Genomic DNA, 12,438 nt, shown 5'->3' on the forward strand with positions numbered 1-12,438 from the left:
TGGTGTCTCCAGGTAAGAGTGAGAAAGATCCTACTCTGGAACCCTGGATAAATGTTGCCAATCAGTGCAGACAATACTGAGCTGGACTGTGTGTTCTGTTAGATGACATACCTGGGCTCAGTTAGTGTAAGGCAGCTTCCCATGCAAGAACTGAATGTGAGAAGTGTCCTGCTGGATCAGACCAAAGGGCAACCTAGTCCAGCTTCCTGTTTCCCACATTGGCTAAACAGATGCCAAGGGAAAACGCAAAGGGTGGACATGAGGGCAACAGTCCCTTCCTGCTGTTTTTTCTCAGCACCTAGTATTTGCAGGCATCTGACCTCTGATTCTGTAGCCCTCACGACTAGGAGCCATTGATAGCCTTATCCTTCGTGAATTTGCCTAATCCTCTTTTAAACACCTAAGCTGGTGGCCATCACCATATCATGTGGCATTGAATTCCAGAGCCAAATGCCATAATTTAAAGACATTTTAACCATGCCTGGGGAATGAACATTCACCAGAAGGTCAGGGGCAACTCCCAAGTGATGACTTGGCAACCAGTTTGTAGACACCTGCTTATCTTGTTCACCTGTACCACCATCTATGATATAGACCAGTGGTAGCCAACATGGTCCCCTCCAGATGTTGCTGGACTCCAACTCCCATCAACCCTGGCCATTGGCCATGTTGACAGGAGCTGATGGGGGTTAATCATAGAATCATAGAATTTTAGAGTTGGAAGTGGCCTATAAGGCCATCAAGTCCAACCCCCTGCTCAGTGCAGGAGTCCAACTTAAAGCATACCCAACAAGTGGCTGTCCAGCTGCCTCTTGAAGGCCTCCAGTGTTGGAGAGCCCACCACCTCCCTGGGTCACTGGTTCCATTGTTGTACCACTCTGTTAGTAACTTTTTCCTGGTGTTCAGTCAAAATTTGACTTCCTGCAACTTGAGCCCATTATTTGGTATTTTGCTCTCTGGGACGATCAAGAAGAGATCCTAGCCCTCTTCTGTGTGGCAACCTTTCAAATACTTGAAGAGTGCTATCATATCTCCCCTCAGTCTTCTCTTCTCAAGGATAAACATGTCCAGTTATTTCAGTGTCTCCTCATAGGGCTTTGCTTCCAGTCCCCTGACTATCCTTGTTGCCTTCCTCTGAATCTGTTCTGGTTTGTCAGTATACTTCTTAAAGTGCAGTGTCGAGAACTGGACATAGTACTCAACATGAGGCCTCACCATTGCTAAATAGAAGGGAACTAATATTTCACGCGATTTGGAAAGTATACTTCTCTTAATGCAGCCTAAAATAGTATTTGCCTTTGTTGCATCCACATCATACTGTTGGCTCATATCCAGCTTGCAATCTACAACAATCCCAAGATCCTTCTCGCATGTAGTATTGCTGAGCCAAGTATCTCTTATAACTGTGCATTTGGTTTCTTTTTCCTAGGTGTAGAACTTTGCACTTATCCCTGTTAAATTTCATTCTGTTGTTTTCAGCCCAACGGGCTAGCCAATCCAGATCACTTTGAATTTTGTTTCTGTCTTCCAAGGTATTAACTATCCCTTCCAATTTTGTATCATCTGCAAATCTGATAAGCATTCCCTTCATCTCCTCATCCAAGTCATTAATGAAAATGTTGAAGAGCACTGGGCCCAGGACCAAGCCCTGCGGTACCCCACTCATTACCTCCCCTCCAGTTTGAGAAGGAACCATTGATAAGCACTCTTTAAGTACAGTTCTATAACCAACTGTGGATCCACCTGATAGTTGTTTCATCCAGCCCACATTTAGCTAGCTTGTGAATCAGAATATAAGGGGGCACTTTGTCAAAGGTTTTGCTGAAATTCATATATATTATGTCCACAGCATTTCCACAGTCTACCAGGGAGGTTACCCAATCAAACAATGAGATAAGATTAGTCTGGCAGGATTTGTTCTTGATAAATCCATCTTGGCTTCTAGAAATCACTGCATTGTTTTCAAGGTGCTTACAGATTGGCTGCTTTATAATCTGCTCCAGAATTTTCCCAGGGATCAACCAGGCTGACTGGTCTGTAGTTCCCAGGTTCCTCCTTTTTGCCCTTTTTGAAGATAGGGACAACATTAGCCCTCCTCCAGTCATCCGGCACTTCACCCATCCTCCATGATTTCACAAAGATAATAGTGGTTCTGAGTTCTTCAGCCGGTCCCTTTAATACTCTAGGATGCAGTTCCCTGGAGATTTGGATTCATTCAAAGTGAGTAGCTATTCCTTGACCATTTGTCTGTCAATCTCAAGCTGCAATCCTGCCTGTTCATATTTGCCAGGAGGGTCATAGACCCTCTTTTGGGAGAAGACTGAGCCAAAGTAGCACTTCTGCCTTTTCTTTGTCATCTGTTATCATTTTGCTATCCTGACTGAGTAGCTGTACCACCTTCTCTTTTCTCTGTCTTTTATTATGTATGTACCTGAAGCAAGCTTTTCTGTTGCTTGTAGCATCTCTCGCTAACCTCAGCTCATTTTCAGCTTTAGCCTTCCTGATGCCATCCCTGCAATTCTGTGCTACCTGTCTGGACTCTTCCTTTGTTGTCTGGCCTTCCTTCCACTTCCTGTATGTGTCCATTTTTGTTTTCAGGTCACCTCTAAGCTTTCTGTGAAACCACATTGGCTTCTTCTGCTGGCTTCCCCCTTTTTTCCTTGAGGGAATCATTTGCCATTGTGCCTTTAAAATTTCTTCTTTTAGAAACTCCCACCCATCTTGGATTCTTTTTCTCATTAGGGTCGCTTGCCATGGAACCTTACTTACCATTGTTCTGAGTTTATTAAAATTGGCTTTCCTGAAGTCCAGGGTACACGTATGGCTACTCTCAGCTATTGCTTCCTTTAAAATCGAGAGCTCCAGTATAGCATGGTCACTTTCCCCCAGAGTTCCTGTAACTGCCATTTCATCTGTCAAGTCATCTTTGTTGTTTAGAATCAAGTCAAGGATAGCTGATCATCTAGTTGCTTCCTCCACTTTCTGTAGGAAAAAGTTATCTCCAACAGAAGTCAGGAATTTCTTGGAGGAGCCATATTTGGCAGAATTTGTCTCCCAACAGATATTGAGATAACTGAAGTCCCCCATTACTACTATATCATGCCTCTTTGAAAAATTGGCAATTTGCTTTGCAAATGTTTCATCCTTGTCTTCTCCTTGATTGGATGGTCGGTAGTAGGCCCCAACTACCATGTTCCTTTTATTTCTTGCCCCATTTATTTTAATCCAGATACTCTCGGTGGCGCTATCAAGTGAATCCTCCTGTATTTCTGTCAGAGCTTGGAAAAGTTACTTTTTTGAACTACAGCTCCCATCAGCCTAATCCAGTGGCCATGTTGCCTAGGGCTGATGGGAGTTGTAGTTCAAAAAAGTAACTTTTCCAAGCTCTGATTTCTGTGCAGGGATATATATTTTTAACATATAGTGCGACTCCACCTGTCTTTTTATCCCTTCTGTTCTTTTTGAACAAGTGATATCCTTCAGTCGTTGTATTCCAGACATGGGAGTCATACCTACCAAGTGGTATCTACTCTCCTGTATTAAGAGTTCAAGTTCGTCCTGTTTGTTTCCCATACTCAGGGCATTAGTATATAGACATCGAAGACCATGTGATTTACGGCATGGCTTCCTTCCTACATTTTTATGAAGACTATTACTGGGCCCCATTAGAGCTGTTTCCTCAGGTCCTCTTACTGTGTACAAGCCTTTGTTAGTTGTTACCGCCAAGTTTACATCTCCCTCCCTCTTAGGATTCAGTTTAAAGCTCTCCTGATGAAGTCTGCCATGCTGTGGCCAAGCATATTCTTCACAGTCCTTGTGAGATGCAACCCATCACTTGCCAACAGTCCATCTTCTAGGAAGCCGAGCCCATGGAGTTGCAGTCCAACAACATATGGAGAACACCATGTCTGCTACTCCTGCCATAAGACTCTATGGTTAAATTTGTTTTTATTTGATTGGCAGAGGGGAAAAACTGCAGTGCCACGGAGAGTGAAAATGGATAAAGCTGAAAAATAATTACACTGTTGCCTGTCATCGATGCTATATAAAATATTGTGTCAGTGTTTCCATTGTAAATCCATAATTTCAGGGATTTATATCACTTATTTCACTTAAAATGACTATTCTGCTGAAGCAACAAATACAAATGTTAATAAGAGCAAAAAGTATCATTTAAGTACCGTGCTGAGCAATAGCAAGCACTGAACAACAATACATCACTTCATTCGAGAAAAGGGAAGTTGAAGTGGGGTCAAGGCATTAGCTACAAATGTCAGTCTCTGCAGAATATAATGGTTGGGAAGAGCATCAGCTTCCAGGTATGGTGTCTTCTCTAGGAAGTAAAATAGATAATTCCAACCTTGAATTTGATGACTCCTTGGACTTTTCCTGGTCAAACACCCAACAGGGCAGCCCTTCAAAGAGAGGAGTCCTTCAAATATTGGGAATGGAAGGGAAGAGGGCAGGGAGCCCAAGGAGTAGGTGGAGCCAGAGCTAATGACAAGCAAAAGGTAAAGGTGTCCCTGCACTTATAGCACGAGTTGTTTCCGACTCTTAGAGTGATGTCTTGCAACGTTTACTAGGCAGACCGTATATATGGGGTGGGATTGCCAGTTCCTTCCCCGGCCTTTCTTTACCCCCCAGCATATGCCAGGTACTCATTTTACCGACCACGGATGGATGGAAGGCTGAGTGGACCTCAACCCCTTTTACCGGAGATTCAACTTCCTCCTTCTGTTGGGATCGAACTCCAGCCGTGAGCAGAGCTTTGGATGTGTTACCGCCGCTTACCACTCTGCGCCATGGAGGGTCTTAATGACAAGCAGGGCCAGCCAATTCTGGCTTTTGTCCCCATCCTCCTCAATGAAGAGTTTTGCAATAGCAACACCAAGTCTACAGAGGAGGAAGCTGGCAGCCAATGCCGTCCTGGATTGGTTGTAAGTAAGAAGGCAGGCAGATGAGGGCTGGATGAAGGAAGATGAGGTTGGTGAGGCAGTGCCCCATTCGTCCTAATGGATCAGCCTCCAGTGCTACACTCTGATAGCTTTTCATGTAGAGGGCTGTTCTCTGTGAAAAAGGACCAAGACAGATGATGCATGAAATCCCTTTTTGGGGCATTTCCAAAGAAGCATAAAAAAAAGGAAGCACAAATTGCTCGCACTTCCTTTTAGTGCTTCTTGTAACTTTGCCCTTTATATTGTTTTACTCTCTGAAGGCCTCTTCACACATGCAGTGGTACTGGATGTAAGCACAATATTATTTTGATATCACAAGGCTGAGAAATCATTCCTATCCCCTGCAAAAGGAGCAAGGTTGATTCTGGTAGAAGCTATCTAGATTGTTTGTGACATTCTTGGGGGGGGTGTACCTGTCCTGTATCTCTTTCAAAAGAAGGTGTACAAAATGAACATTGTAATAGGATTAGCAAGTCAGAAATAGGTCAAAGTGGTTAGAAACCAAAATCGTATTTGGATATGAATATAATTAACTATTTGTAACTTCTAGGAATGGAAAACTATATTATGTGCTAGCCTTCTACATCAAACTTCAGCCTCAGCTTGGAGGAAGAAGAAACCTAAAAATAACAAACTACAGAATTACACATATCTTATAATCCTGCCCTCTGTCCTCCTGAGTAATAAATTGGAACTAAACTTTACAGCTGTGACAGTTGCTGAGCAAAAGGGAGGCAAGGATTTACAGCTGAAAGTGAGTGATAAGGGATGGCCTAAAGAACATAAAAAGCTGCTACACACCAAGGCAAAGCAATGGTCTATCTGGGTTCAGTGTTGTCTACACTGTCAGTGATTGCACTCTGTAATAAACCACAGTTAATGGTTTACTGTGAATGCTCTGATCATGCTCACCTCAATCCTCTCTTCTAATGTAGGGGAGATCCAAGCTACAATCTCCAGCTTAGCTTTATATCCATTCCTAGTTTCCATTTTAAAGGTAGGGAACCCTGAAGATCTGAGATGTTCAACTTCCCAAGTGAGTACTTGTGCAGAGCTTTAGCTTTGCTGTTGTTACTGTTGTTAAACTGTTAGGAGCCGGAAACTTTTGCCAATCGTCCAGAGATCTGGCAGTAGGTGCTGGTACTACCTTCTGCCCACTCATGGTCTAGAGCCATGTTCTTCAACATTGGGTCTCCAGATGTTGTTGGAATGCAGCTCCTATCATCCCCAGCCAGCTTAGCCAATAATCAGGAATAATGGAATTTGCAGTCAAATGATATCGGGGCCCCAAGGATGAAGAACACTGCCCTAGAGCTTAGTTGAAATCAATGCCCAGTGTGTCTTCTAAAGCTGGATCTTCTACAACCCTGACCAATCTTCATTCATTCTTCATCATTAATAATATTTATATACCACTTAATATGCAAAATCCATAAGTGGTTTACATACCATACCATAATGTCATAAAAAAAGAATATACATACAACATTAAACAAAGAAATGCATCAGTAAAAAAAGAGAATCCATCCATAAAACATTGTTAAATATCAATAAATATTAAAACACCAGTGTTATTAATCTTAGGAGCCAGGGAAAGCCTGCTTAAATAGATTGGTCTTGAGGAGGTGTGTAAAACTTGCCACTGTTTCTGCCTCACAAACAGCACATGGCAGGGTATACCAGGGAACAAATGGAACCCAGACCAGTGGCCATGTTGACTAGAGCTGATGGCAGCTGGATTGCCACAGGTTTCCCATCCCTGGTTTAAAAGATAAACCCAACGGCAGGATTTGGGGGGCTCTTAGAGAAGATATCCTCCACAGAACCCCTTAATCCTGAACTTGTTTATTTGAAGGAAGCCATTATAATTTAAGATTACTTGTTTCCAAGTGTGACAAAGATAGAAATGTGGCAGACGGCCTTCCTTTGAGTAATGAGTTGGAACTTTTGCTTATTAAAATTTGTTATCTTATGAAACAATCCCTTCCCTTCAGAAGAATCATCACAAAAGGCACATTCACTGAGATTTTGCGATCTGTACATTTATTTAAATTTAATTGAGCAATTAACCACTTAAAAGCCATTTAATTCGACATAATAAAACTGTTGACAACCCTGCTGAAATAATCAGTCTGTTATTCTTTCCCATTTAAAGCATGTAAGTAATGAAACAAGCTGTTTGCTTCTAGCCTTTGCAGAGTTTATTCCCTCTCTAATATCAATAATCCCTAAGGGAAGGAAGGGGGAGCAAACCCAATCCAGTATTTTATCCTCTCACCTCACCTCCTTCCATGCACTACAGTCTTTTGCTTCGCGCTTTCTAAGGCCAGTATTAATGCAGAACCTAGTACGCCCTTCACTGTGCTTGAGCCATTCAGATTTATGATCAGGATAAAATTAAACTGGGCTGAGAGAGGACATTCATCTCTTCCTTCACTTATTTATTATATTTGTATTCCACCTTTCCTCCAAGGAAATGAAGTGTGTGCACCAGGTCAGCTCCAAAGGATGGTGAGGTCAGGCGTTTGCTGGGGCCACAAGACAGGCAAAGGGTCCCTACCAACACCAGCCGTTCAACAGCATCATCAATCTCATGCTGCATGGAGAAGGTCAAAAGCAAGATGAGAAAATTCTTGGTTTACATTGCCCCTCTCTTAGTGCAGGGGTGAGGAAATGATTTGGCTCCAAGGCCTCTTCCAAGTCTCCCCCCCCTTTAACTCCCCAATTGCGGAGACTTAAGGGTAGCATGGGGAGACTTGGAAAAGACTTTGAGACAGCCCCTGTGCTCCAATCAGGAGTGCAGGAACTGTGTTAAAGCCTTTGCAAAAGTTTGTTTGAAGTAGCTGGTACACAAGAGCTGCTTCAAAGGGCTTTTTTGCACAATGGTTTAATCCTCACTCAGCTGGTGAGTAGGGATTAAATCCCACTGTGTTGGCAGTATGATCTTGTTTCCTGCTGAGAACAGGATTGCATAGCCCAGACAGGATTAAACCTTGTCCTCCCACCCATCAGCTAATGTCACTAGTGATATCAGCTGGTGGGCAGGTGGGCAGGTAGGCAGGGTTTGGAGGAAATGGCCTCATGGGCCAAATTGGACCCCTGAGGGAGCCATGATTGGGCCAGAAGCTGGAGGCTCCCCAACCCTGTCTTAGTGAGTGGCCCAAAAAGGTCTGGTCTACATATGGCAGAGAATGAAGTGGTAGGGTGACAGTGAGGTGATAAATTGGGTTGTACCATTTCAGACTGTAGGTGGGAATTCCAGTTTTGAATGCTTTTGTATGTAAAAAAAAAGGAATTATAGAATTGGAAGGGATGTTGAAGGTCATGTAGCCTAATCCTCTGCCAGTGCAGAAAATTTCACTGTAATTTTTTTTAAACCTTAGCACAGCAAGGAGGACCTTCCATTCTGGTTCTTTACCTTCCGTGCTGCCTTCCTATTAATGAGTTTTTCATGGGGTGGGGGACATTAAAAATGTGATTCCCCACTTGCAGTCTGAAATGGTCCAGTCCATTCTGCCATCTCTGTGTGCTGGAGCACAATGTGCTTGAGCACCCCAGTCATTTACATTGCCTTGACACTGCAGTTGTGGGAAAGTCACCACATTGTCTTTTACAGCCTCTCTCTCTCTCTCTCTCTCTCTCTCTCTCTCTCTCTCTCTCTCTCTCTCTCTCTCTCTGTGTGTGTGTGTGTGTGTGTGTGTGTGTGAGTGTGTGTGTGTTCAACGATCATTTGATCCAGTTCATGGCATTTTTAAATATCCGAATCCTAGTTCTTCTGTCTCTCTGGACAGAACTATACTACAGGCTGCCTGTGTAGGTTTTCTGTCTATGTAAGTGAAGTGCTCCCCGAAAAGAATCCTGAGAATTTAGGTTGCTGAGAATTCTCTGCCAGCAGTCTTTGCTCCATCAAAAAACTACAATTCCTCGGAGAGAGGATATCTTCTAAGCCGGATTCTAAGTCTACCCATTAAATATGCCTCCTCCTGCCCTTCTATGATCATTTGCTTATTCTCTCCATTACTTAATGGTGCTGGCATTGCTCACCAAGCCTGCCATACCCTTGAGAAGGTTCTATTTAAAGCTCCATCAGCAATAGTGGCTTTATTACACAGCCAGATGCTACGTGCTTCTGATATGTTGCTTAGTGGATTATACATGCTTTTGGGAGGGTGGTTAAGCTCCCCCACATATTGATAAAAGGGCAGTTCTATAGGAGTAAGATTTGTTTTTGTTCTGATGGAAGTGCCCCCACTTTACAAATTGGGACTTTTGTGGCTAGCTGTGGTGGTTGCTTTGCTTGCTTTTGCATTGAAGACGGAGCCACCTGTTCCTGTAAAAATGTGCCAGATAAGTGATAAACAATTAATTCAGGTAGTTAGTGAACAGTGGAATCTGCCTTCTTGGCAATGTGGACAGGAAAACAGGTGCACAGCATAGAACAATCCATGCAGAGAGCCAGTTCACACTTAAGGATGCATGTTTCCTTCAAAATAATAATAATAATCACCCTTATGCTTGATTGACGTGATGATTCAGATCTGAATGGGAAAAGCGATTCCACTAACAAACATCTGAAGCTAGATAAAACTAGGGCTGCAAGGCTATACTCCAGGTATGGGGAAACTCAGACCGGGGACCAAATGCAGACCTCCAGGCCTCTCTGTCTGGCAGAGGTGTAGTTGTCTGAGGTGGGGGGGGTGTCATAGACCCATTACATTTTTGGGAGCTAGGTCCCAGCCAGGTCCCTATACATGAGCCAATAAGCATGCTTAGTAGCCATTGACAAGAGACCTTCTTCTTTTGGGCTGTTTGGAGCCAATCAGAGTGAAAGGAGGAGAGTCAGCCACTGAGAAGACTCTTCTCAGTAGCTAACACATCCTCTCTTTTCATTGTGATTGGCTCCTAGGGACATCTGTTGTCATGGAGTGCAGACTCACACGATGATAGAGAGCAAGAGAGATAAGGGAAGGTGGAAAGGGTGTGTGGCATGACTATCATGAAGGGATGCTGCACTTCTGAATTTGCCTCTATGCTACTGATTAGCCCTTAGGGCTCTCCCCCACCCACACCCCCGTCCCCAGACCATGGCCCTTCCTGGGCTTGCTTTATACGCTCCTTGAGTACTTTTGCTTGGCTAGAATATATCATTGGATTCTGATAAAGCCTCTTGCTTTCCCAGATGGAGGACATAGAGCCGTGTGTGAGTGTGCGTAGAAACTAGCCTACCATACAAAGGTAGATCTTTTCATTTTTCCCACCCACTTTTGCCTCTGGCTCCACCCACCACTGGCATATGGTCCCCCAGAATATGGTCCTCAGACTGAAAAAGGTCCCCCACCTCTGCTATCCCCATTTACTATGGAACGAACCCTACAGAACTCAATGAAACTTCTGAATAGGCATGTATAGGATTGCGCTTTCAGCAAGAAGTAGATCCCACTGAGCTTAATCCCAGGTAAATGGGTATGTAATTGCACCCTACTTCCCACTGAAATCAATGGAACCAAAATCCACCTTGAATACAATGTTCTATTGGTATCAAGGGGACTTAGCAAGGCCTATCTTTAGCTGGATGAGGGCAGAATTCCCGTTCATGATAGCACTGGATGCAATCCTTTGTATTTGAAGTGGCCTAAAGCAATAATGGGTAGCCTGTGGCCCTCCAGATGTTATTGGTCCACAACCCTCATCATCCCTGACCATTGGTGATGCTGGCTGGGGTGATGGCGGCACAAATTCTCCATCCCTACATTAAAGAGGCATGAACACTTTTTAATTAGTGTATTCTCATGCTGAATTGAAGCAGGGAGGAAGACATATTAGGGAGGTGTTGTTTTAAAAAAACAGACATTAATGCGCATTAGTGCATAGTAATAGAGACCCAAATCTTTTCATGAACATTACCAGGCAGCAATGAACTGAAAGAAGAATCTTTCCTTAAATTTCCAGTGGTTTTAAAACCCAGCACACAGCATCAGATTTTTAAAAAGGGGTTTGACAGTGCAATCCTGTTTATGTCTACTTAGAAGTAAGAACCATTGAGCTCTATTGGGCTTTCTCCCAGGAAAGCATGTGTATAGGATTGAAGCATCAATGTACATTATCATTTCCTGAGATCCTTAAACCCAGGGATGGGGAATTATTATCCTTATTATCATTTATTGATTTATATACCACATGTATGCCGAAATGGCGTCTAAGTGGTTGCAGCATAAAATCCATTATAAAATACAGACATAATTAAAATACCAAATTACAGTTAAAACATTAAATCTTCCTTAATTAACATTTACAATAAAACAAACCGTTCAAAAACTTGCTAATTAATACAGTTAAAAAGGAACAGTAACGTTGGAAATTCAGGTGCAGAAGAATGCTTGTCTAAACAGGTGTGTTTTCAGGAGCGGGCGGAATGCCTGGGCAAATGGTGCCTCTCATATTTCAGCAGGGTGGGCATTCCACTGGTGCCCCATTTGACCAATGGTCATGGATAACGGGAGTTAGGATGGGAGAGAAATTAGATTCAGTTCACATTTAAAGGTGAACTGATCCAGTTTTCACTTTCTGAAGCAATAAACAGCCAGAAACACAGTCATCCTTCAAAAATCACACTTTTCTGAATTTTGCAATATAGTTCTCCAGCCCAGCAACGTGTACAAAATTGCATATGTTAGAGTACAATGTTCATATAAATGCATATATTTGTGAAAATAGCATACATAAATGCATTACGTTGGGGAAAATTGGTTGCCGAAATCTGTGTTTTTGTCAGAACTATATACAAAAAAAATTGTATTAGGAGAAATGTGGAATAAAATGTTGAGGATTTTTCATAGTTTTTTTTAAAAAAATTACAAATTGCTGCAGAAATGTGGAGAACTGAATTTAACTGAAGAGCGGAAAAATGAGAAACTGAGAGAACCAAAAATCGACAGATTCTTCCATCCTTCACATCAGGAGAGGACTGTGGGTTTTTCATTCGTGCTTTGGCTGGTGACGTCTGGAATCAAACCTAGAATTTGCTACATGCAACGCATGTGCTTTGTCACTGAACTGTGTCCCCTCCCCTTCTTCCATATTGCTTAACCCGTCTACCCACTGCTTGTCCCCTGCTACCCTAGTACAGAAAGTACATTCGTCTTCTCCGGCTACTCCATCCCCTCCTGATCATTTTTCCCCTCTAACACTTTATGGATTGTCAGTGGAAACCCAGGTCCCCAGACCGAATCTCTTCTCAATGGCCTTCAAATGCTGTTTCAGCCATTACCAGTTAGATTAGTTATGGCAGGAGCTGATTTGTTGTGTTCCCTTAAAAAGAAAGAAAGAAAATAAAGGAAAAGCAGTTTAACGATTTCTTAATTTTTATTTAGGTGTTTCTTTAAAACACACATACACAATGGCAGTTTGCACAGAGAACAAATGCCTTTTTTGTGTCTCCCTTTTGGAATTTTAAATTCTTTTCAGCCTATAACTGTGACCTGCA

Source organism: Rhineura floridana, chromosome 7 (assembly GCF_030035675.1).
Source record: "Rhineura floridana isolate rRhiFlo1 chromosome 7, rRhiFlo1.hap2, whole genome shotgun sequence".
Lineage (NCBI taxonomy): Eukaryota > Metazoa > Chordata > Lepidosauria > Squamata > Rhineuridae > Rhineura > Rhineura floridana.